Below are 26,416 nucleotides of genomic sequence, written 5' to 3' on the forward strand. Positions count from 1 at the left end.
CCAGACAGATTGCCAGGACATGTACTGCGAGCATAAATAAGCTGACCAACTGGCAAGTGTCTTCACTGACATTTTCAACCTCTCCCTGTCCGAGTCTGTAATACCAACATGTTTTAAGCAGACCACCATAGTCCCTGTGCCCAAGAACTCCAAGGTAACCTGCCTAAATGGCTATCGACCCATAGCACCTACTGCTTTGAAAGGCTGGCCATGGCTCACATCAACACCATTACCCCAGAAACACTCCAATTTGCATACCGCTCTAACAGATCCTGCAATCTCGATTATATTCCACACTGCCCTTTCTCACCTGGACAAAAGGAACACCAATGTGAGAATGCTATTCATTGACTACAGCTCAGCATTCAACACCATAGTGCCCTCAAAGCTCATCACTAAGCTAAGGACCCTGGGACTAAACACCTCCCTCTGCAACTGGATCCTGGACTTCCTGACGGGCCAACCCCCAGGTGGTAAGGGTAGGTAACAACACATCCGCCACGCTGATCCTCAACACAGGGGCCCCTCAGGCGTGCATGCTCAGTCCCTCCTGTACTCCCTGTTCACCCACGACTGCATGGCCAGTTATGACTCCAACACCATCATTAAGTTTGCTGATGACACAACAGTGGTAGGCCTGATCACAGACAACAACGAGACAGCCTATAGGGAGGAGGTCAGAGACCTGGCCGTGTGGTGACAGGACAACAACCTCTCCCTCAACGTGATCAAGACAAAGGAGATGATTGTGGACTACAGGAAAAGGAGGACCGAGCACGCCCCCATTCTCATCGACAGTGCTGTAGTGGAGCAGGTTGAGAGCTTCAAGTTCCTTGGTGTCCACATCAACAAACTAACATGGTCGAAGCACACCAAGACAGTCATGAAGAGGGCACGACAAAACCTATTCACCCTCAGGAGACTGAAAAGATTTGGCATGGGTCCTCAGATCCTCAAAAGGTTCTACAGCTGCACCATCGAGAGCATCACTGCCTGGTATGGCAACCGCTCAGCCTCCGATCGCAAGGCACTACTGAAGGTAGTGCGTACAGCCCAGTACATCACTGGGGCCAAGCTTCCTGCCATACAGGACCTCTATACCAGGTGGTGTCAGAGGAAGGCCCTAAAAATTGTCAAAGGTTCCAGCCTCCCTAGTCAAAGACTGTTCTCTCTGCTACAGCACGGCAAGCTGTACCAGAGTGCCAAGTCTAGGTCCAAGAGGCTTCTAAACAGCTTCTACCCCAAAGCCATAAGACTCCTGAACATCTAATCAAATAGCTACCAAGACTATTTGCATTGCCCACCCCCTCTTACACTGCTGCTACTCCGTTATTATCTATGTATAGTCACTTTAATAACTCTACCTACATGTACATATTACCTCGACTAACCGGTGCCCCCTCACATTGACTCTGTACCGGTACCCTCTGTATATAGTCTCGCTATTGTTATTTTACTGTTGCTCTTTAATTACTTGTTCCTTTTACTTCTTATTCATATTTCTGAAACTGCATTGTTGGTTAAGTAAGCATTTCACTGTACGGTCTACACCTGTTGTATTCGGAGCATGTGACTAACATTTGATTCGAGTATGACTCCCTGATAAAATAAAAGTTAAATAAAATAAATACATTGGTCCGAGTTATGGTCACTTGCGGTGTGCATAAATGCAGAGTGATAGCAGGTCGGCAGACAAAAAAACAAAACATTCTGGGTAAAAATGCATCTGACTCGAGGCCAGACTGCCCAAACTCTTATTCACATATAAGTGACAATTATTTGTAAAAATCGTCCCACTCTGTTTTAATATGAATGGACCTTTCATCTTTGTCACTGCAGACCAGTGAAATCCCTCTATTACCCACAGGCCTTTGCTTTCTCTCCGCACCTCAAAACACTCTCCTTCCCTCTTTCACTCCCCAATACAACACTCTCACAGATGTAACAATGAACACTGAATGGGCTGCCAGGGTGCAGTGAAAACATGTGACTCATGGTGGAGGACATGGAAAGCCCTCCACACTTCCTGACATGGAAACCCCTCAGCCCATCCCTTATCCCCCCCACCCTCGTCCGGGCTGCATGAGAACAAAGTGCTGTAAACGAAATAATTATCCTTGTCCATTCATATACGGAAGCTTCAGATACCATTCAAACCATTTATGCTTGATTTAACTGCCAAGCAGAAGATCTTATGAAATAAAATAGCCTACCGGGATAGACTTTATACAACGATAATTTTATTGAGTCAAAAGGCAAGACGTGGCAGAATACCATAATGAAGTCTATTTCTTACACCACTACTCCACAGTGAAACCCTTAACGTCTAATTTGGGCACATAAGTTACATAATATTATGAATGTGGATGAATACACTGAACCAAAATACAAACGCAGTATGTAAAGTTTGTCCCATGTTTCCTGAGCTGAAATAAAAGATCCCAGAAATGTTCCACACACACAAAAAACACTTATTTCGCAAGAATTGTGAGCACAATTTTTTAAACATTCCTATCAGTGAGCATTTCTCCTTTGCCAAGATAATCCATCCACCTGACAGGTGTGGCATATCAAGAAGCTGATTAACTGTGCTGGAGACAATAAAAGGCCACTAAAATGTGCAGTTGTGTCACACAATACAATGCCACAGGCATCTCATGATGAGGGAGTGTGCAATTGGCATGCTGACTACAGGAATGTCTACCAGAGCTGTTGCCAGATAAAATGCCAGATAAAACGTTAATTCCTCTACCATAAGCCACCTCCTACATCATCTTAGAGAATTTGGCAGTATGTCCAAGCAGCCTTAAAACCGCAGACCACGCGTATGGCGTTGTTTGGGCGAGTGGTTTGCTTTTGTCAACGTTGTGAACAGAACATGGTGGGAGTGGGAGTGAGGTTATGTATGGGCAGGCTTAAGCTACGGACAACGAACACAATTGCATTTTATCCATGGCAATTTGAATGCACAGAGATACCGTGACGAAATCCTGAGGCCCATTGTCGTGCCATTTATCCTCCCCCTTCACCTCACGTTTCTGCATGATAATGCACGGCACCATGTCGCAAGGATCTGTACACAATTCGTGGAAGCTGAAAATGTCCCAGTTCTTCCATGGACTGCACACTCACCAGACATGTCACCCATTGAGCAAGTTTGCGATGCTCTGGATCAACATGTACGACAGCATGTTCCAGTTCCCGCCAATATCCAGAAAGTTCGCACAGCCATTGAAAAGGAGTGAAACATTCCACGGGCCACAATCAACAGCCTGATAATCTATGCGAAGGAGATGTAGTCACACTGGATATATGACCAGTTTTCTGATCCACGCCCCTAACTTTTTTTATCTTTATTCCCAGTCATGTGAAAATCAATAGATTAGGGGCTAATGAACTTATTTCAATTGACTGATTTCCTTATATGAACTGTAACTCAAAAAAATATTTGAAACCGAATGCTGCGTTTATATTTCTGTTCAGTAATAGTATGGTGTAAACAACTGTCCAGTGATTCAGTCAATTAAAAAAAAAAATCCTCACTTTCCTCCACTACATCAGCAGACCTGAAGAAATTTGCAGGAACTCACCAACAAATACTCAGTTGTTTTGGAATTACCAGTAGCATGATGCATAAACAATATTGAGCGATAACCAACAGATGCATTATCAATTTTGAAGGATATAAAAAAATTACTTATCCAGCCCACATAGACAGCAAGTAAATATGAAATATATAGAAGGGCATCACATGGATAGCAAGTCGTAAATCCCAGTGTCATTGCTGACAACTATGTTCCTATTATTAACTATTAACACAGGCCTGGTGCCTTGGCAAACTGTCAGGGTACAGCGGCGAAATACAAACCCCATTATTCACCAACATCCAAGGTTAGTTAGTGCGTGTGTCCTGCATCACAACCATAAGTCTAGGTTTGTGTGTGTGTGTGTGTGTGTGAGAGAGTTTTGTCCCATTCTTCACTGACACACTGCCAGGTTCAGCACCAATTTCTGAAGGACTGGCTGCTAGTGCTAACCCTTGGCCTACAAACACAAATACTATTGATCGCCATACTTTCAACTGGAACAACTTGTCGTCTTCACTCACCATACCAAGCAGCTCCACTATGGTCGCAAAGATATTAAATATTCAAGAGTGAAAGTCCCTTGTCTACATGCCATTGTTCATTAAACAAAAAGCAAGAAACCAACACTTCAATTCTGGTTCATTATAGTTGTCAAACGATCCACCGCTTCAATTTGGGGATGGTCGAAAACACAAACAATGTAAATACATACATTAATTCACATAAAACATTTGTGTGCATATTGAGCTATGTTAGAGGAGCTGGGTTGCACCTGAGAAGTCTGTGCTGAACCTGTCCAAAGCTGGCCAAACACCCCAGTTCAAACAAGAGAGCCAATCGATCTTTCTGCTCCATAACCGAGCCAACAACTACAGAGATCACATTCAATGTCAAAAGGAAATAATTAGAGGTCGAATGATTATGATTTTTTCAACGCCGATACCGATTATTGGAGGACCAAAAAAAAACATACCAATTAAATCGGACGAGATTAGATAGATGACAATTACAACAACTGAATGAACACTTATTTTAACTTAATATAATACATAAATAAAATCTATTTAGTCTCAAATAAATAATGAAGCATGTTCAATTTGGTTTAAATAATGCAAAAACACAGCTAACGTTTAAGTTCCTTGCTCAGAACATGAGAAAGCTGGTGGTTCCTTTTAACATGAGTCTTCAATATTCCCAGTTAAGAAGTGTTAGGTTGTAGTTATTATAGGACTATTTCTCTCTATACCATTTGTATTTCATATACCTTTGACTATTGGATGTTCTTATAGGCACTATAGTATTGCCAGCCTAATCTCGGTAGTTGATAGGCTTGAAGTCATAAACAGCGCTGTACTTCAAGCATTGCAAAGAGCTGCTGGCAAACGCAGGAAAGTGCTGTTTGAATGAATGCTTACGAGCCTGCTGCTGCCTACCACCGCTCAGTCAGACTGCTCTATCAAATCATAGACTTAATTACAATATAATAACACACAGAAATACGAGCATTAGGTCATTAATATGGTCAAATCCGGAAACTATTATTTCGAAGAAAAAAAATGTTTATTCTTTCAGTGAAATACGGAACTGTAACGGATTTTATCAAACGGGTGGCATCCCTAAGTCGAAATATTTTTGTTACACTGCACAACCTTCAATGTTATGTCATAAATATGTACAATTCTGGCAAATTAATTACGGTCTTTGTTAGGAAGAAATGGTCTTCACACAGTTCGCAACGAGCCAGGCGGCCCAAACTGTATATACCCTGACGCGAATGCGCTTTTGTTAAATCACCCATTTGGCGAAGTAGGCTGTGATTCGATGATAACTTAACAGGCACCACATTGAATATATGCAACGCAGGACAAGCTAGTTAAACTAGTAATATCATCAACCATGTGTAGTTAACTAGTGATTATGTTAAGATTGATTGTTTTTTTATAAGATAAGTTTAATGCTAGCTGGCAACTTACCTTGGCTCCTTGCTGCGCTCGCATAACAGGTGGTCAGCCTGCCACGCAGTCTCCTCGTGGATTGCAATGTAATCGCCCATAATCGGTGTCCAAAAATAAAGATTACCGATTGTTATGAAAACATGAAATCGTCCCTAACTAAATAGACCATGCCGATTAATCGGTCGACCTCTAGAAATAATAACCAACAGCAACCATTGATAATTCTATATGCCGGAATGTGCTACCAAGCACCGAATCAAAAACGATCAGTCAGTATCACTTTTCAATGTGTCGATCGACGAACACCTCCTGACATATATGATTCATACACTGCATCAAAAACACTCATGTCATACTGCAAGTCAAGATATCAGAACAGCTGAATAGTAGAGCCTTCTCAATACAACAACAGGTACACACCCTTTAAGGTGTACAGAGCCGGTGTATCCCTGACTAAGAGTGCCATAACATTGTTGGTTGACACTCATACATGACCAAATTGAACGTTAGCATTTAGTCTGGTCAATAGAGCGCATGCGGTTCTTATGACCAACCTGCCTCTGACCAGTGTCTATGGGTTGGAGGGGGGGGTTATGCTGTCAACAACACTGCAATGGAACAGGACACATAACACTGCATCAAACAGCAGCAGATTTCACATCATAAATTACAATCATAGCCATTTATGAATACTAGAAGCCACTATACTCCCTCCATATAAAATATACTTTATTTTTGAATGTATAATTTAGAATTCTAGAAGTACTGTGTATCTATTTGTTTAGGCCAAAACAACAACTCTATTCCAGTGTTATGTATACAAGCCAATTCTTTTTACAATCATAGCAATTTCTCAAAGGGAAACTGAGGTGGATCTTCATATAGCAGGCTGCTCATTATCACATATCTGCACATGTTCTTCTGAAAGTGAGATTATCTGCTCCAAACAGATAGCAAGTGCACAACAAGGGGAAAAGGAGCAGAGAGAGGCGAAAAAATGTCTAGGTAGCCTATAAGAACGCACCCGCTTAACATGAGTGCAGTGCTTATCAACAAACACAGAAACATATCGTAGAAGTCCCATGACTGTCCATGTATTTGTTACCACTTACATAGCCTGTTTGTACATTGGTCGTATGTATCCGTATCATAAACCTGAGTTAAAGACTAGATTATAAATATAAATTCTGCCCTAGGAACAAGGTAAAGCTGACCCAGCCTAATCAATGGGAAGGACATGCTGTAGTGAAGTTGAACAAGTGCTGTGTTATGACTCCGCACCCCTCTCTCAGACACAGAATTCTTATCTTCGCTCATTAGATGCAGTAGATTGGGTCCCATGCAGGAACTCTCTCACTGAATTTCAAACACTCTGTGTCCATTACACAGACCCAAGGTAACCAGTAAATGTACTTGAAAAGTAGATGCATAGAGAGAGAAAACATGAGAGTGAGAGAAGAGAAAATGAGAGACAATGAGAGAGCGAAAGAATGACTGACTTTAAAGATATTAAATATAAAATATTAGAATCACCCCACATAAAAAAAATTTTTTTTAAAAGACTCCCTCCAATGCTTCCATCTCAGAAAACACAGAGCCATTGGAAATATGGACTGGGTGGTATCCAGATTAGTACCTTTCTGAAAATCATACCTTTAAAATAATTGGAAATCGGTATTGGTATGGTATTGGAAATCATACCTGCCGTATTTCAAAATACCCTGGTACATTGTATAGTCTAATGCATGTGTCAAACTCATTCCATGGAGGGACGAGTGTCGGCGGGTTTTCACTCCACCCTTGTACTTGATTGATGAATTAAGGTCACTAATTAGTAAGGAACTCCCCTCATCTTGTTGTCTAGGTCTGAATTGAAATGGAAAAAAACACTGCAGACATTTGGCCCTCCGTGGAATGATTTTGACACCCCTGATCTAATGGGAAGGGACTTTATCTAGATTGAAGAGTTGCATGCACTCCCCAAAAGACAATAGGGTAAATGGATGATGATCAACATATCGGTGTTGGCTATAGACCACAAAATATAGAATCTAGTTATCATTTTGACAGACAATCTATGGACAGAAAACCATTTGAATACCTTATTATTTTGTAAGGAGGTCCTCAAATTTAATTGATTGACAAATGTCAGTAAAAAAAGACAGTATATATATATATTTTTTTTTTTTACACAACTGGGATATGACAATAAAGTCAGACTTATTTCTAAATCATCCCAACCCCATGAAACTTGACTCAACCATCAAGATCATAACAATGTGCATGTCTGTGGCAGACTCTGCAAGATACTTTCACACCTCTATCAATAGTGGTTGTGCAGAATTCTAGTGGGTACATGCACATGCTGAAAGACTAAGAAAATGAAGGTTGCATAATTGTGTGACCGTCTGGGTTTGAACCCAGGTTGTCTGCATGCCATTAGCAATTTGAACTTCTACTTTTAAAAATCCACCTCTCCAAAAACAAATCTCTCACCGTTGCCGCCTGCTATAGACCCCCCTCGGCCCCTAGCTGTGCTCTGGACACCATATGTGAACTGATTGCCCCCCATCTATCTTCAGAGCTCGTGCTACTAGGTGACCTAAACTGGGACATGCTTAACACCCCAGCCATTCTACAATCCAAGCTTGATGCCCTCAATCTCACACAAATTATTAATGAACCCACCAGGTACAACCCCAAAGCCGCAGGCACTGGCACCCTCATAGATATCATCCTAACCAACGTGCCCTCTAAATACACCTCTGCTGTTTTCAACCAGGATCTCAGCGATCACTGCCTCATTGCCTGCACCCGTAATGGGTCAGCGGTCAAGCGACCTCCACTCATCACTGTCAAACGCTCCCTGAAACATTTCAGCGAGCAGGCCTTTCTAATCGACCTGGCCCTGGTATCCTGGAAGGATATTGACCTCATCCCGTCAGTAGAGGATGCCTGGTTATTTTTTTTAAATGCCTTCCTCTCCATCTTAAATAAGCATGCCCCTTTCAAGAAATTTAGAACCAGGAACAGATATAGCCCTTGGTTCTCCCCAGACCTGACTGCCCTTAACCAACACAAAAATATTCTGTGGCGTTCTGCATTAGCATCGAACTGCCCCCGCGATATGCAACTTTTTAGGGAAGTTAGAAACCAATACACACAGGCAGTTAGAAACGCCAAGGCTAGCTTTTTCAAGCAGAAATTTGCTTCGTGCAACTCCAACTCTAAAAAGTTCTGGGACATTGTAAAGTCCATGGAGAATAAGAACACCTCCTCCCAACTGCCCACTGCACTGAGGATAGGAAACTCTGTCACCAAGGATAAGCCCACTATAATTGAGAATTTCAATAAGCATTTTTCTACGGCTGGCCATGCTTTCCACCTAACCACTCCTACTGCATTCAACAGCACTGCACCCCCCACAGCTACTCGCCCAAGCCTCCCCCATTTCTCCTTCTCCCAAATCCATTCAGCTGATTTTCTGAAAGAGCTGCAAAATCTGGACCCCTACAAATCAGCTGGGCTTGACAATCTGGACCCTTTCTTTCTAAAATTATCTGCCGAAATTATTGCAACCCCTATTACTAGCCTGTTCAACCTCTCTTTCGTGTCGTCTGAGATTCCCATAGATTGGAAAGCAGCTGCTGTCATCCCCCTCTTCAAAGGAGGTGACACTCTTGACCCAAATTGCTACAGACCTATATCCATCCTACCCTGCCTTTCTAAGGTCTTCGAAAGCCAAGTCAACAAACAGATTACCGACTATTTCGAATCTCACCGCACCCTCTCCGCTATGCAATCTGGTTTCAGAGCTGGTCATGGGTGCACCTCAGCCACGCTCAAGGTCCTAAACGACATCGTAACCGCCATCGATAAGAAACATTACTGTGCTGCCGTATTCATTGACCTGGCCAAAGCTTTTGACTCTGTTAATCACCACATCCTCATCGGCAGACTCAGTAGCCTTGGTTTCTCAAACGATTGCGTCGCCTGGTTCACCAACTACTTCTCTGACAGAGTTCAGTGTGTCAAATCGGAGGGCCTACTGTCTGGACCTCTGGCAGTCTCTATGGGGGTACCACAGGGTTCAATTCTTGGGCCAACTCTTTTCTCTGTATACATAAATGATGTCGCTCTTGCTGCTGGTGAATCTCTGATCCACCTCTACGCAGACGACACCATTCTGTATACTTCTGGCCCTTCTTTGGACACTGTGTTAACAACCCTCCAGACGAGCTTTAATGCCATTCAACTCTCCTTCCGTGGTCTCAAACTGCTCCTAAACACAAGTAAAACTAAATGCATGCTCTTCAACCGATCGCTGCCTGCACCTGCCCGCCCGTCCAGCATAACTTCTCTGGACGGTTCTAACTTAGAATTTGTGGACAACTACAAATACCTAGGTGTCTGGTTAGACTGTAAACTCTCCTTCCAGACTCACATCAATCATCTCCAATCCAAAGTGAAATCTAGAATTGGCTTCCTATTTCGCAACAAAGCATCCTTCACTCATACTGCCAAACATACTCTCGTAAAACTGACCATCCTACCAATCCTCGACTTCGGCGATGTCATTTACAAAATAGCCTCCAATACCCTACTCAACAAGCTGGATGCAGTCTATCACAGTGCCATCCGTTTTGTCACCAAAGCCCCATATACTACCCACCACTGCGACCTGTACGCTCTCGTTGGCTGGCCTTCGCTTCATAATCGTCGCCAAACACATTGGCTCCAGGTCATCTACAAGACCCTGCTAGGTAAAGTCCCTCCTTATCTCCGCTCACTGGTCACCATAGCAGCACCCACCTGTAGCACGCGCTCCAGCAGGTATATCTCTCTGGTCACCCCTAAAGCCAACTCCTCCTTTGGTCGTCTCTCCTTCCAGTTCTCTGCTGCCAATGACTGGAACGAACTACAAAAATCTATGAAACTGGAAACACAAATCTCCCTCACTAGCTTTAAGCACCAGCTGTCAGAGCAGCTCACAGATCACTGCACCTGTACATAGCCCATCTATAATTTAGCCCAAACTACTACCTCTTCCCCTACTGTATTTATTTATTTTATTTATTTTGCTCCTTTGCACCATATTATTTATATTTTAACTTTGAACTTTCTTCAAACTACAAATCTACCATTCCAGTGTTTTTCTTGCTATACTTTATTTACTTTGCCACCATGGCATTTTTTTGCCTTTACCTCCCTTATCTCACATCATTTGCTCACATTGTATATAGTCTTATTTTTTTTTCTACTGCATCATTGATTGTATGTTGTTTTATTCCATGTGTAACTCTGTGTTGTTGTATGTTGTCGAACTGCTTTGCTTTATCTTGGCCAGGTCGCAATTGTAAATGAGAACTTGTTCTCAACTTGCCTACCTGGTTAAATAAAGGTGAAATAAATTAAATAACAATAAATAAAAATTACCTCTTATACAATAGTTAGTGCAGCAGGAACCTAACCCATGACCCTGGCATTGGAATTGCCCGTGCTGAAGACATCTATATTGGTCCGTTAATACAAGGCCCAGTGCACTGCTTTTCAGATTTTTTTAAAAACAAAAACAATTATTTGACTGTTTACCAGCATTTGTAATTTGAGTCTGATAATTATCGGTACAAATCAGTTATTCTGATAATTCTTGAGGAATATAAAAATTACTTGCTTGCAATAGGTTTTCCAGATTCTTGAAATACTTTGCAAATACAACTTATGTGAAAATGGGAATTGTCTATTTCATTCCTTTTCCATTTTAGTAAGCACTCTTATCCAGAGCAACTTACAGTAGTGCGTTTAAATTTACATACTGGTCCCCCGTAGAAATTCAACCCACAACCCTAGCATTACAAGCGCCATGCTCTACCAACTGAGCCACATCACATCATCACACTGCCAGTTCACACCTCTACCATCCAGAAGGAGGGATCAGTACAGGTGCATCAAAGCTGGGACCGAGACTGAAAAACAGCTTCTATCTCAAGGCCATCAGACTGCTAAACAGCAATCACTAACTCAGAGAGGCTACTGCCTACATTGAGACCCAATCACTGGCCACATATATGGATCACTAGTCACTTTATACAATGCACTCTAAATAATGCCACTTTAATAATGTTTACATATCTTACATTACTCATATCACATGTATATACTGTATTTGATACCATCTATTGCACCTTGCCTATGCCACTCGGCCATCACTCATCCATATATTTATATGTACATATTCTCATTCACCCCTTCAGGTTTATGTGTATTAGGTAGTCGTTGGGGAATTGTTAGATTACTTGTTATATATTATTACTGCACTGTCGGAACTAGAAGCACAAGCATTTCGCTACACTCGCATTAACATCTGCTAACCATGCCTATGTGACAAATACAATTTAATTAGTAAAAATTTTTTTTTTTTTTAAACAATATAAATGTATATTTTTATTAAAATTTTTCAGGGGGTGCTGCAGCACCCTCAGCACCCCTGCTTCCCGCGGCTATGGGAGATTACACTTTTAGTAAAACAACGATAGAGTGGAAATTATACACCGGTATAAATCATATACCCACTTTTTTTTGTGGAGGTATAAGGCTTATAAATTATGTAGTACAATAGAGAAATCATGCACAAAGTAGCCTACACAAAAGCACATGAAATACTGTATACTCACATGAGCGCCACACACATAACCTAGTTTCAGCAGAATATCATCTGCAGGCAGCAAGAGCGCGCAGCACTCAACTGGTTTTGGTAAGGAGCAGCTCACGAAAGAATGACATCGTTAGCCGGTCAGGTAGGAAAGCTAACTAAGGCAACAACGGATATGAAAACCAGGTATTGAAAAAGTTTGGTCCGAAGTGTTTGTTTGTAGGCCATTTATGATTCCCAATTGTCATGCGCTGTTTGCATCAGGGGCATAGGCATGGATGGGCCTGGGTGGACACCCACTGGGGTGCCAGGCCCACCCAATCGGATTGATGCTGCTTAAGCATTGTTGTGGACTTACAACATAACTTATTTATTTTGAGTTCAAATCTGAAAAACTAGCCGACAACAAAAGCTAGCTAGCTAGACCATGGGGAAAAACTACTGCTCACTATTGTGACCTGTTGGCTTTCGAGAAGGCAGAAGTTTCCATTCGTTTTTGTAAAAAAAAAATGTCCAAATGTGATAGGTTGATTTCACTGTCACTTTTGCCCTAATACAGTTGAATGGCAGATGCCTTCTATACAGCTTCTGATGGCCTAGCCAATAGCTGACTTATCTAGCTAGATTTTTACTGCATCTCCCTAGAGACCAGCAAATAAAAATCCTGATTGGATCTTTTTTCCATTTCTTTTCCAAAAAACTGAAGCAATTAAACCTGAAAATCATTGAAAATAATATTGTAATTATTTAATTAATCTGCTCTGAAGGCTTAGAAGACCCATTACTCCTCACTGTGTCTGGGTTAATAATAATTTGTATAGCAGCTCTATTTTCCCTCAGAATGCATTTTTTCACTTCTGAATGGTTAAAGAATCAATATGTTGTTCAGAATTACTGGACATTTTGAACTCTTATTATGGTGGCGACTTGACAAAATTACAAATCATGGTCATGAATTTGACATTTTTTCTGGTCTCGGTCTTGGACCCATTGTTCTCCCCGGTCTCAGTCTTGACTCTGTCTTGCCCCTCACCCCGATTGGCTTCGGTCTTGAATCAGTCTCGCTTTAGGTAGTCTCGAACACAACTCTGCTAATATGTGATCAGATGTGACCCACTGAAGGGAAGCACCTTCATTACACACACACACAGTCCAGCAGCAATGTCAAATTAAAAACAGAATATCTCTAAATCAGTGGTCACCAACCGGTTGAACGCGAGGCATTCCTAGTCGATCACCAAACATTTCTGTAGAAAAGCCAACGACAAAAGGCTTGCACTCGTTTTTGTTTCGCTGTTGGAGGTAGCTGCACTTGATTCAGAAGCCCTGCACACCGGGTAGGCAAAGTGTTCCTACCTGGAACCATTTCATTTGTCTGAAAAGACAAACTCCGCCTACTCGATGGACTGGGAAATTTGTGGCTAAATCGAGAGCGCCAACTGTGCTGGCCAATCGGATATCTCAAATCACCAGGCCAACAGCTTCCACGACCCCAGCAAAGTTTGATACTCGCCTACATGATTTCATGACTTTTAAACCATGACCAGAGAGACTGTCAAAGAATACAGCAAAGAACTGCTGTTATTATGAGTGAGTTCAAGTCTAAGTTTTTATTTCATCACTGTCAACACTGTTTTTATTCAACACCATTGAAAAAAAAAAAAGTGCTTATCCCTACATCCGCACACGCAGCAGCTGCAATAAATGAATGAGTAAGTGTATTGATAGCCCTGCATTTTAATTATTATTAACAGATAGTCATGTCTACTTTAATATTGAGGAATAGTCCCCTCTCTGGTCAGTCTCACCGGAGGAAAGGAAGGAGAGGGCAGGGACCGTGAGAGGCGGACCCTCTACACCAATGTGTCTGAGGAAACATTATCGAGATGGTGACCGAAGTCAGCTTGAAGGAGCCCAGCCAGCCACAAGGAGTAGGTAGAGCGCGGTGGGACAACGAAATCCCGGCCTGCCAAACCATCCCCTAACCCGGAAGACGCTGGGCCAATTGTGCACCGCCTCATGGGTATCCCGGTCACAGCTGGCTGTGACACAGCCTAGGATCGAACCCAGGTCTGTAGTGATACCTCAAGTATTGCGATGCAGTGTCTTAGATCGCACCGCCACTCAGGAGACCAAGGAAGCAACATTTTAATTATTTTCCATTCATGCACTTTCATCACCTTACTTCCCACACACTAAAATTGTTCAGTAATTATTCTCAAAAGCAAGTGTCTGACTCACTACGGATCCAGACCAGCATTAGTTCATCATAATTTCATAACTGAAGATCCAGAATAGCATCAATGTTTACAGATCGAGCATAACAGGGTCCTCCACTGACCTACATTTTTGCAACAAACATTATAGATATTTTACAGTTGGTCTTAGTGCTTGAGAACCACAGAGACTGTGTGGGCTGAAAACTTGATGCACTAGTGATCCATTGTTTTCAGAGAACACTTGTATTGCATGACAGTTACTTTTGCCATCAATAGGCCTAGCTGAAAAAAAAGTAACCTTAATTTTCAGACAAATGAAATGGTTCCAAATAGGAACACTGCCTACCCTGGGGTTATGGGAAAACCTTCCAGAAGGACAAATATCTCTGCAGCACTCAACCAATCAGACCTTTATGTTAGAGTGGCCAGACAGAAGCCTTTATGGTAGAGTGGCCAGACGGAAGCCACTCCTCACTAAAAAGGCACATGACAGCCCGCTTGGAGTTTGCCAAAAGGCACCTAAAGGACTCTCAGACCATGAGAAACAAGATTCAAGCGTCAAGTCTGGAAGAATCCTGGAACCATCACTACGGTGAAGCATGGTGGTGGCAACATCATGCTATGGGGATGTTTTTCAGCGGCAGGGACTGGGAGACTAGTCAGGACCGAGGGAAAGATGAACAGAGGAAAGTACAGAGAGAGATCCTTGATGAAAACCTGCTCCAGAGCATTCAGGACCTCAGACTGGGGTGAAGGTTTACCTTCCAACAGGACAACAACCCTAAGCACACAGCCAAGACAACGCAGGAATGGCTTCGGGAAAAGTCTCAATGTCCTTGAGTGGTCCAGCCAGAGCCCGGACTTGAACATCTCTGGAGAGACCTGAGAATAGCTGTGCAGCGACGCTCCCGACCCAACCTGACAGAACTTGAGGGGATCTGCAGAGAAGGATGGGAGAAACTTCCCAAATACAGGTGTGCCAAGCGTGTAGCGTCATACCCAAGAAGACTCGAGGCTGTAACCGCTCCAAAGGTGCTTCAACAAAGTACTGAGTAAAGGGTCTGAAAACTGAAAATGTCACATGTACATATGTTTTCCATTTTTTGCTAAATTTCTAAAAAACTTTTTTAGCTTTGTCATTATGGGGTATTGTGTGTAGATAGATGTGTGGGAAAAAACAATAACACATTTTAGAACAAGGTAACGTAACAAAATGTGGAATAAGTCAAGGGGTCTGAATACACTAATCTTTCTACATTGAACAAAACTAAAAACACAACCTGTTAGTGAGCATTTCTCCTTTGCCAAGATAATCCATTCACCTGACAGGTGTGACATATCAAGAAGCTGATTAAACAACATGATCATTACACAGGTGCACCTTGTGCTGGGGACAATAAAAGGCCACTAAATGTGCAGTTTTGTCACACAACACAATGCCACAAATGTCAAGTTGAGGGAGCGTGCATTTTGGCATGCTGACTGCAGGAATGTCCACCAGAGCTGTTGCTATTTCTCTACCATAAGCTGCCTCCAACATCGTTTTAGAGAAATTGGCAGTACGTCCAAACGGCCTCACAACCAGACCACGTGTAACCACACCAGCCCAGGACCTCAACATCCGGCTTCTTCACCTGTCAGATCGTCTGAGTCCAGCCACCCGAAAAGCTGATGAAACTGAGGAATATTTGTGTCTGTAATAAAGTCCTTTGAGGGGAAAACTCATTCTGGTTGTCTGGGCCTGGCACTCAAGTGGGTGGGCCTATGCCCTCCCAGGCCCACCAATTGCTGCACCACCGCACAGTCAAGTGATATCCATACATATAGTCCTACTGAATTTATTTCAATTGACTGATTTCCTTATATGAACTGTAACTCAGAAAAATGCGCTTATATAACTTTGTTCTCTATATCACACAAACACAGTACCAGTCAAAAGTATGGACACTTACTCATTCAAGGGTTTTTCTTTATTTTAACTTTGTAGAATAGTGAAGACAATAACTATGAAACAACAGATATGGAATCACATAGTAAACAAAAAAAAGTGTTAAACAAATCAATATACATTTTAGATTCTTCAAAGTAGCCACCCTTTGCCTTGATGACAGCTTTGCACACTCTTGGCATTCTCTCAACCAGCTTCACGTTGAATGCGTTTCAAAAAACCTTGAAGGAGTTCCCACATATGCTGAGCACTTGTAGGCTGCTTTTCACACCGTGGTCCAACTAATCCCAAAACATCTCAATTGGGTTGAGGTCAGGTGATTGTAGAGGCCAGGTCATCTGATGCAGCACTACCACGTTCCTTGGTCAAATAGCCCTTACACAGTCTGGAGGTGGGTTTTGGGTCATTGTCCTGTTGAAAAACAAATGATAGTCCCACTAAGCCCAAACCAGATGGGATGGCGTATCGATGCAGAATGCTGTGGTAGCCATGTTGGTTAAGTGTGCCTTGAATTCTAAATACATCACTGACAGTGTCACCAGCAAAGCACCCCGACACCTCCTCCTCCATGCTTCATGGTGGGAACCACACATGCGGAGAACATCCGTTTACCTATTCTGCGTCTCACAAAAACACAGCGGTTGGCACCAAAAATCTCAAATGTAGACTCATCAGACCAAAGGACAGATTTCCATCGGTCTAATGTCCATTGCGCATGTTTCTTGGCCCACACACGTCTCTTATTATTAGTGTCCTTTAGTAGTGGTTTCTTTGCAGCAATTCAACCATGAAGGCCTGACTCACGCAGTCTCCTCTGAACAGTTAATGTTGAGATGTGGCTGTTACTTGAACTCTGTGAAGTATTTATTTGGGCTGCAATTTCTGAGGCTTGTAACTAATGAACTTATCCTCTGCAGCAGAGGTAACTCTGGGTCTTCCTTTCCTGTGGCAGTCCTCATGAGAGCCAGTTTCATCATAGCTCGATGGTTTTTGCGACTGCTCTTGAAGAAACTTTAAAAGTTCTTGACTTTTTCCGCATTGACTGACCATGTCTTAAAGTAATGACTTTTTGTTGTTTCTCTTTGCTTATTTGAGCTGTTCTTGTCATATGAACTTACTCTTTTAATATCAAACAGGGCCATCTTCTGTATACCACCCCTACCTTGTCACAGCACAAGTGATTGGCTCAAATGCATTAAGGAGGAAAGAAATTCCACAAATTAGGCACACCTGTTAATTGAAATGCATTCCCGGTGACTACCTCATGAAGCTGGTTGAGAGAATGCCAAGAGTGTGCAAAGCTGTCATCAAGGCAAAGAGTGGCTATTTGAAGAAACTCAAATATAAAATATATTTTGATTTGTTTAACACTTTTTTGGTTACCACATGATTCCATGTGTTATTAAATAATTTTGATGTCTTCACTGTTATTCTACAATGTAGAAAATAGTAAAAATAAAGAAAAACTCTGGAATGAGTAGGTGGTACTATATTTATTAATTTTTCTTAATGATTAAATAAATGTACCTCAGTTTTGTTAGTGACATAAAAAATGTAGATTAGATAGATAACATTTTTAGTTTAACTCGAGTAGTGGCAGCCAGGAAAAGTGTAACAAATTCGTTTCTGTGAGAATTACAGAGGGGGCAGATACCCCACGTTACCCTAGGCTGCTAGATGGAGATTACAATATCTGTCTAGAAACTGGGCTAGACCCAAGACCGTTCCTCTCACTGGATCCTACAAAGTCTTTCTGCAAAGACAGCTCAGCGCAAAATTATTTTAAATGCGGTTCTTAGTACGTCAATTAGATCATACGACACGACGTTGTTTGGTATTGAAATAATTCTTCAAATTGTCTAGGCTACTATAAAATTATATAAAGTAGGTTATCCCTCAACTAGCCTATAGGCGTGACAGGCCCAGAGCACAATAGCGCGAATGCGATTCTGCATGATTGCTGCGCTGCGTCAACATTTTTAAACACGTGAACCCTCGCAATAGTATATATTGTATGTAGGTCTTTACCTTCTGGCCATATGTCAAAACAAATTAAATGAAGCCGCATCGTCTTTTACCTGGCAATCCAATTTGATTTTCCGTTTGCGTCTTCTCTTGCTCCAATGGCAATATCCCAAACGAGAGAGGCTAAATATATCGTTACAAATCCACCACCAAGGTGACGAGGTCTGGAAACCAAGCAATCAGCCTCACGAGAGTAAGCTACTGAGAAGCGTCAGAAACATATTCGAAATCCATTATGGGCTTTTTGTTGCAAAAGTTTTTTTTTTAAAGCAGCGAATTGCTTCACAGTCCCTTTGAACGACACCGAAAATGGACGCGAACGCTAGGAATATAATTACCGGCAATTGGAAGCTCGACATATTCCATTGTGAGCCTCTCTTCCAACAACAACCACTAGGTGGCGACAAAGTAACACTTCCGTTAGGTTTTCAGAATAAAAGTCCCCTTATCCAAAAACGCATGCAAAGTGTGACTGTCAGTGCCCACAGGCATTTTGTAAAGTGTTATTTTATTTATTTCCTATTAGTTAAACCTCATTGGAATCATTGGAACACATCTGTTTTATTTACTTAATCTTAAGAACAAAAAATATATTGTCTTAACTAAAAACCAGTCCAGTCAGCTCACCAAAAACACATTTTATTAGAATGGAAGTTGCAAATTACCAAGTGGCAACTGCAGATCATGCTGCTTGCTTAGGGAGTGCCCCTTCCACCCGATTCGGCTCATACCCAGCGCAAACTCAGGACCTCTGCCTCGCAAGCACACATAACCGCCCTCCTAGAGCGTTCCAACCCATTGCACTGCCAAAAAATGTCTATTTCAATAGCACAAGGGGTGACACTTTCAGGCTGAGGAGTGAGTTTCATAGATCCCCATCTGCTACATATGCACAAATAGATCAGTAAATCAGTAACAGCATCCACAAACTAAAATGAAGACTAATGATAATGTAAATTAACCATTATGATCATTTTTACACTCATCCATATTAGGCTAGCAGAAGACTGCTGTTTTTGAACATATTGTAGCAAATTCAGGGCTAAGCCCAATTCGGGACTCTGACACTTCTTGATGAGATCACTAGTTGTTGTACAAAGGTCTCTACATGCTTACTGAATGATACTGCCATCCCCATGTTTCTCTCACAAGTCCCTTGGGACACACTTCTAGTTCTAATACCAGCATAGCGAATATGTAGCCCGACCAGGACACAAACCCAGGTTACTGCTACTGTGAGTCCAAAACTTAAATTGTTACACCAATAGGTTTGAACTTTCTGATGAGATATTAAAATGTTATTTATTGTGTGTCCCTTTTGGGAAATTTGTCTTGCATCTCGACAAACAACAGCCCAGCATTACCAATAAGTGGGGCGGCAGGTAGCCTAGTGGTTAGAGTGTTGGACTAGTAACCGGAAGGTTGCAAGATTGAATCCCTGAGCTGACAAGGTAAAAATCGGTTGTTCTGCCCCTGAACAAGGCAGTTAACCCACTGTTCCTAGGCCATCATTGAAAATAAGAATTTCTTCTTAACTGACTAGCCTAGTAAAATACATAAATCACAAGCAATAACTACAGCAGACATGTTCATCAATTCAGGTGGGGGGGGGGTGAGCAGTTATATATACTGGTGGGAATTAATGATTTCTGGGCTCTGGCGGTTTTGTAAAGATGGACTCTGCATCGGCGGCCTGATGGTATGAGCTGGTACTCCTGGTTGAGTGGGTGTGTCAGATCAGTGGCAATTCTCGCTCCTGCCCTCAGTACTCTCTCCAAGAACAGCGTTTCCATGTTCTTGAGATGAACTCCTGATATGTAATTAATCTCCTCATGACATACTTGTTGTCCCTTTTTGTATATCTGTTTTGTGTTTGCAGTCCAGGAGAGTTTTGAGTCAATTATAGTTCCAAGATATTTGTGCTGTTCAACTGATTCTATTTGCTCTGAGTCAATGTGAATGGGCCCGGGATCATCTTTTAAAGTTCTGAAGTTTATTGTCATTTCCTTGTTGGGTTTTTTTTCACATAAAAATGAGTCTGTTTTCCTTCCACCATTGGGTTAAATGTGTTCTTTCTGTCCTGTAGTCATCCTCGGACCCCTAGGTGTGTTCCTAGGTTTGTACAATATGCTTTCTGAATGCTACTAAAGGATGTTCACACCCAAAAGCCTTGTTTTCACCTTCATTATCTGATCAAGATGATCCAAACAAGTTCTGTCACGTTTACACATGGTAATAAAATGTGTCTGTTATCTGTCTACTGTGTCCGCATTGTGACCATATTTCCCTATAATATCTATCTGCAGTCTGCAGTAACTACAAGGAACAGTTCAGGGTTGTAGTAATTGAGACTACATATTGAGTGTCTTGGTCTGGTCTCAGTGTCTGATACATTTTTACTCGGTCTTGACTCGGTCTCAGACAATGAGGAATCATAATTTCTTCCAGAGACCAGCCGAGACCAGCAGAGTGAAAAACTCATAATTGCAGTGGTCGCGTTCCACTGCTTAGATGTTGCATGCATCAACCAATGGTTGGTGCCACGTCATTGAATGTGTCATCGACAGACAGATTGCTATAACAAATGACATAAGATCTGGCTACGTCTATCAGTACATTTCCACATAACACAATAATTCCAATAGCCATTCTAGCTTTGCCCTCGTTTGGGAGCTAGCAAGTAGCTGAGGTAGTGCTAGGTATCAACAGCCAATCCGGTAGGGGCTGGAAGCTATAGTGAGCTTCGATTGGTCAATAGCTTTGCGTTATCGTAGAGTATTTGCATAAAGTTTCAGCTTTCTCCAACTTTGGTCCTGCTCTGTTCACGCTTTCTCGCCCATGCTCGCATCGCCCAACGGTCCCCCCGCCCACTTCGCTTCCCTCCACTGAAAATGAACGGGGCTCTGTTGTTTCATCGCCCCCATAGTGTTATGTGGAAATGCACTGTGAGCAGAGGAGCGTGACCGGTATCAGCTTCCATTCCATCAGCGCATTAAACTGCTTCGCCAAGCCAAATATCCACACTCCTTTCATGACACATTAATATCTTATCGCCTATTGAAACATGGGCTTTCTTCTTTTCTCAATAGTTACCTACTGTCCTTTACATTCGTTGAACAACTTGCAAACTTTTTGGCATTCTAATGCCAGTGTTTGTCCATGGAGATTGCATGGCTGTGTGCCTGATTTTGTACACCTGTCAGCAACGGGTGTGGCTGAAATAGCCGAATCCGCTAATTTGAAGAGTGTCCACATACTTTTGTATATGTAGCAAATACTGTATCTTCACCAAATCTATGCAAATTGGTATTCTTCCTAAAGATTTTAAAATTGTCAAAGTTATCTCCCTCTATAAATCGGAATTTCATTGATTTGCTGGTAGGCAAGGGTGGGAGAAATTGTTTGAAAGTTGCACACTCACTATTAGTAAGGGGAGACTGGGGGAAGCTGTAACATATTTTGTCTTTCTACCTATTATAGACCTGTTTGGGTTAGGGATCATGTGTAGAGTGGCTCTCTATTTGCTCTCAGCATACATTTTTTTCACCTTTCTGAATGTCTTTATTTTTGTAAATTTTATTGAACATTTATTTAACTAGGCAAGTCAGTTAAGAACAAATTCTTATTTACAATGATGGCCTACCAAATGGCAAAAGGCCTAAAGAATCCATATGTAAAATATATATATATATATCAGTTAAACAAAGCATTTTAACTATAATTGTACATTTTATATTTAGCATACAAGAAGAAACATGTTTGATTAGCTTTGTGTGTGTGTGTGTGTGTGTGTGTGTGTGTGTGTGTGTGTGTGTGTGTGTGTGTGTGTGTGTGTGTGTGTGTGTGTGAGTGTGTGTGTGAGTGTGTGTGTGTGTGTGTGTGTGTGTGTGTGTGTGTGTGTGTGTGTGTGTGTGTGTGTGTGTGTGTGTGTGAGTGTGAGAGTTAGGCTACATGGAAGGGATAATTGAGTAGTTTGGTTCATCAGGCTGACCCCCAGTCCTCGCTTGAAATCATTGAGGCATGATGAGGTTTTGGCAATATGAAGATAAGAATTTCAGAGTATGGTTCCTCTGTATCTGGTAGAGAATTTACTTTGTGAGGTGTGGGGAGGGTGAAGGTTATCGCAGTGTTAAATAGATGGATTTCAGAATTAACCTGGAAGAATCCATTGAAGGGTTTAGGTAAACTGTCTGGGAGGTATGAGTATTTGTAGATGAAAGTGCATAACTGGCGTACATTAATGTTGTAAACAGACAAAATATTGAGTTTCTCAAATAAAGTTGCAGATAGAGCTAGGTAATTAGAGGAGGTAGCTAGTCTTGCAAATGTCTTTGTATGATGAGTGATTTGTGTAGGTAGGAGGCATATGTACTGGCCAAGCCAATATTACAGTAAATGAGATATGGGTAAATTAAGCTATAGTATAGAGTTAGGAAGCAAGCCTGAGGAACCAAACAACTAATCTTTCTGATGATAACAACAAATTTCATTGCTTTGCTACAGACAAATGTAATATGGCATTTCCAGGATAACTTTTCATGAATTAGAACTCAGAGGAAACTAGTGGATGTGACTTGTTTCATTTCATTCCCACCAATTGAGATTCTGTCTCGTTTTTAGAATAAAGTTAGATTTTTTAACATTTAAAGATCATTTGTTTATCTGAAACCATTCTGAAAATTTGGCCATACCTGAGTTGGCTTCATTAATTAGTGAATCAAAATGATTGTGTGTTAAAATGAAATTGGTATCATCAGCAAAGAGAATGGGAAGTACAGTAGAAGACACAGCAGCAAGGTCATTGATATAGATTAGGAATAACAAAGGTCCAATTATCGAACCCTGTGGCACAGCACAGGATATCTTGGCCCTGGTAGATGCACAGCCGTTTGCATAAACAAATTGTTCTCTAGCATAAACATATAACCAATTATATGTTCAATCATGAAAACAGTAATAATGCAATTTAAAAAGTAATGTTTCATGATCAACCGTGTCAAATGCTTTGGATAGATTAAAAAAAACAAATGCCAAAAACGTATTCATTGTTGTAAAGGCTGTAAAGATTTTATCCACGAGTTGCAAAAGAGCCAAATCTGCGGAGTAGTTTTTACAAAAAACATATTGGTGTTCATTAAGAATACGGTGTTGATTTAAATGTTTCAACATTCTCTTATACACACATTTTTCTAGGATTTTAGAAAAACATGGTAGTTCAGATATTGGGCGATAATAAAAAGATCTTGGGTCCCAAGATTTATAGTGGGGGATACCTTTGGAATTTTCAAATCTTTAGAAACAATACCAATTTGCATAGATTTGGAGACGATACTGTATACACTACATATACAAAAGTATGTGGACACCCTTTGAAATTAGTGGATTCGGGTATTTCAGCCACACCCATGCTGACAGGTGTACAAAATCAGGCACACAGCCATGCAATCTCCATAGACAAACATTGGCATTAGAATAGCCTTACTGAGGAGCTCAGTGACTTTCAACGTGGCACCGTAATAGTGCTCATTCCAACAAGTTAATTAGTCAAATTTCTGCCTTGCTACAGTTGCCCCGATCAACTGTAAGTGCTATTATTGTGAATTGGAAACGTCTAGGAGCATCAATGGCTCAGCCGCGAAGTGGTAGGCTGCACAAGCTCACAGAACGGGACCACCGAGTGCTGAAGCGCGTAGTGCGTAAAAATCACTTGTCATTGGTTAAAACACTCACTATCGAGTTCCAAACTGCATCTGGAAGCTACGTCAGCACAATAACTGTTCGTCAAGAGCTTCATGAAATGGGTTTCCATGGCCGAACAGCCGCACACAAGCCTAAGATCACAATGCGCAATGCCAAGCGTCGGCTGGAGTTGTGTACAGCTCGCAAGCCATTGGACTTTGGAACAGTAGAAAGGCGTTCTCTGGAGTGAAGAATCACGCTTCAGCATCTGGCAGTCAGATGGACGAATCTAGGTTTGGCGGACGCCAGGAGAACGCTACCTTCCCGAATGCAGATGGTCAACTGTAAAGTTTGGTGGAGAAGGAATAATGGTCTGGGGCTGTTTTTCATGGGCTAGGCACCTTAGTACCAGTGAAGGGACATCTAAATGCTACAGCATACAATGACATTCTAGATGATTCTGTGCTTCCAACTTTGTGGCAACAGTTTGGGGAAGGCCCTTTCCTGTTTCAGCATAACAATGCCCCCATGCACAAAGCGAGGTCCATACAGGAATTGTTTGTCGAGATCGGTGTGGAAGAACTTAACTGGCCTGCACAGAGCCCTGACCTCAACCCCATCGAACATATTTGGTATGAATTGGAATGCCGACTGCGAGCCAGGCCTAATCGCCCAACATCAGTGCCCGACCCCCCTAATGCTCTTGTGGCTGAATGGAAGCAATTCCCCGCAGCAATGTTCCAAGATCTAGTGGAAAGCCTTCCCAGAAGAGTGGCATTGCTATCGGGAAACCGGGCCGAGGATAGTTCTTACGAGGATTAAGAGGTCAAAGCAAAAAATTCTGATCTGCCTGTCCAGACTGAGGTCACATATGGAGCACTAAAATTGTATTAGGATTTAGATCCACATATGGATGTAGTATAAATCTGAACTCAAACATTTTTGTTGTTGTTTACACATTAGGGAAAGATCAGATAGGTATCAAATATTCCAAAAACAGTGCCTTTGGAAAGTATTCAGACCCCTTCACCTTTCCCACATTTTGTTACGTTACAGCCTTATTCTAAAATAGATTTGTTGATCATTTATCTACACGCAATACCCCATAATGACAAAGCGAAAGCAGGTTCTTAGAAATCTTTGTAAATGTATAAAAAAATCTAAAACTGAAATGCCTTATTTACATACACTACCGTTCAAAAGTTTGTAGTCACTGAGAAATGTCCTTGTTATTGAAAGAAAAGCAAATGTTTGTCCATTAAAATTACATCAAATTGATCAGAAATACAGTGTAGACGTTGTTAATGTTGTAAGTGACTATTGTAGCTGGAAACGGCTGATTTTTTCAAATGTAATATCTACATAGGCGTACAGAGGCCTATTATCAGCAACCATCACTCCTGTGTTCCAATGGCATGTTGTGTTTGCTAATCCAAGTTTATAATTTTAAAAGGCTAATTGATCCTTAGAGGAGAAGTACATTAGAGTGTCTAGTTTGAGAAACAGATGCCTCACAAGTCCTCAACTGGCAGCTTCATTAAAAAGCACCCGCAAAACACCAGTCTTAACAACAGTGAAGAGGCGACTCCGGGATGCTGGCCCTCGAGGCAGAGTTACAAAGAAAAAGCCATATCTCAGACTTGCCAATAAAAAAAAAGATTAAGATGGGCAAAAGAACTCAGACACTGGACAGAGGAACTCTGCCTAGAAGGCCAGTATCCTGGAGTTGCCTCTTCACTGTTGACATTGAGACTGGTGTTTTGCAGGTACTATTTCATTAAGCTGCTAGTTGAGGACTTGTGAGGTGTCTGTTTCTCAAACTAGACACTCTAATGTACTTGTCCTCTTGCTCAGTTGTGCACTGGGGCCTCACATTCCTCTTTCTATTCTGGTTAGAGCCAGTTTGCGCTGTTCTGTGAAGGGAGTACACAGCGTTGTATGAGATCATCATTTTCTTGACAATTTCTCGCATGGAATAGCCTTAATTTCTCAGAAGAAGAATAGACTGACGAGTTTCAGAAAAAAGTTATTTATTTCTGGCCATTTTGAGCTTGTAATCGAACCCACAAATGCTGATGCTCCAGATACTCAACTAGTCTAAAGAAGGCCAGTTTTATTGCTTCTTTAATCAAGACAACAGTTTTCAGCTGTGCTAACATATTTTCAAAAAGGTTTTCTAAGGATCGTGCCAGGCTTTTTTCCGCTACACTCAATTTGAGTGGGTTGAGTCACTGACGTGATCTTCCTGTCTGGTTTCGCGCCCTCCCTGTCTCAGTCCCCAGTATCTATGCTGCAATAGTTTTTGTGCCAGGGTGCTAAGGTCAGTCCATCCTATCTGGTGTAATTCTCCT

The 26,416-nt window shown here is 41.7% G+C and overlaps 1 protein-coding gene across 4 annotated transcripts in view; it reads right to left on the reverse strand.

Annotated features, from left to right (window-relative positions):
• Positions 1–18,799, reverse strand: part of LOC115208446 (CSC1-like protein 2) — a 101,682-nt gene extending 82,883 nt beyond the window's left edge. For all 4 annotated transcript variants that reach the window (XR_003881176.1, XM_029776513.1, XM_029776512.1 and 1 more), the window contains exon 1: positions 18,440–18,799. The gene's annotated coding sequence lies outside the window, so the exon portion shown is untranslated. The remainder of the gene's footprint in view (positions 1–18,439) is intronic.
• Positions 18,800–26,416: the final 7,617 nt, after the last annotated feature.

This window comes from Salmo trutta, chromosome 14 (genome assembly GCF_901001165.1).
Source record: "Salmo trutta chromosome 14, fSalTru1.1, whole genome shotgun sequence".
NCBI lineage: Eukaryota > Metazoa > Chordata > Actinopteri > Salmoniformes > Salmonidae > Salmo > Salmo trutta.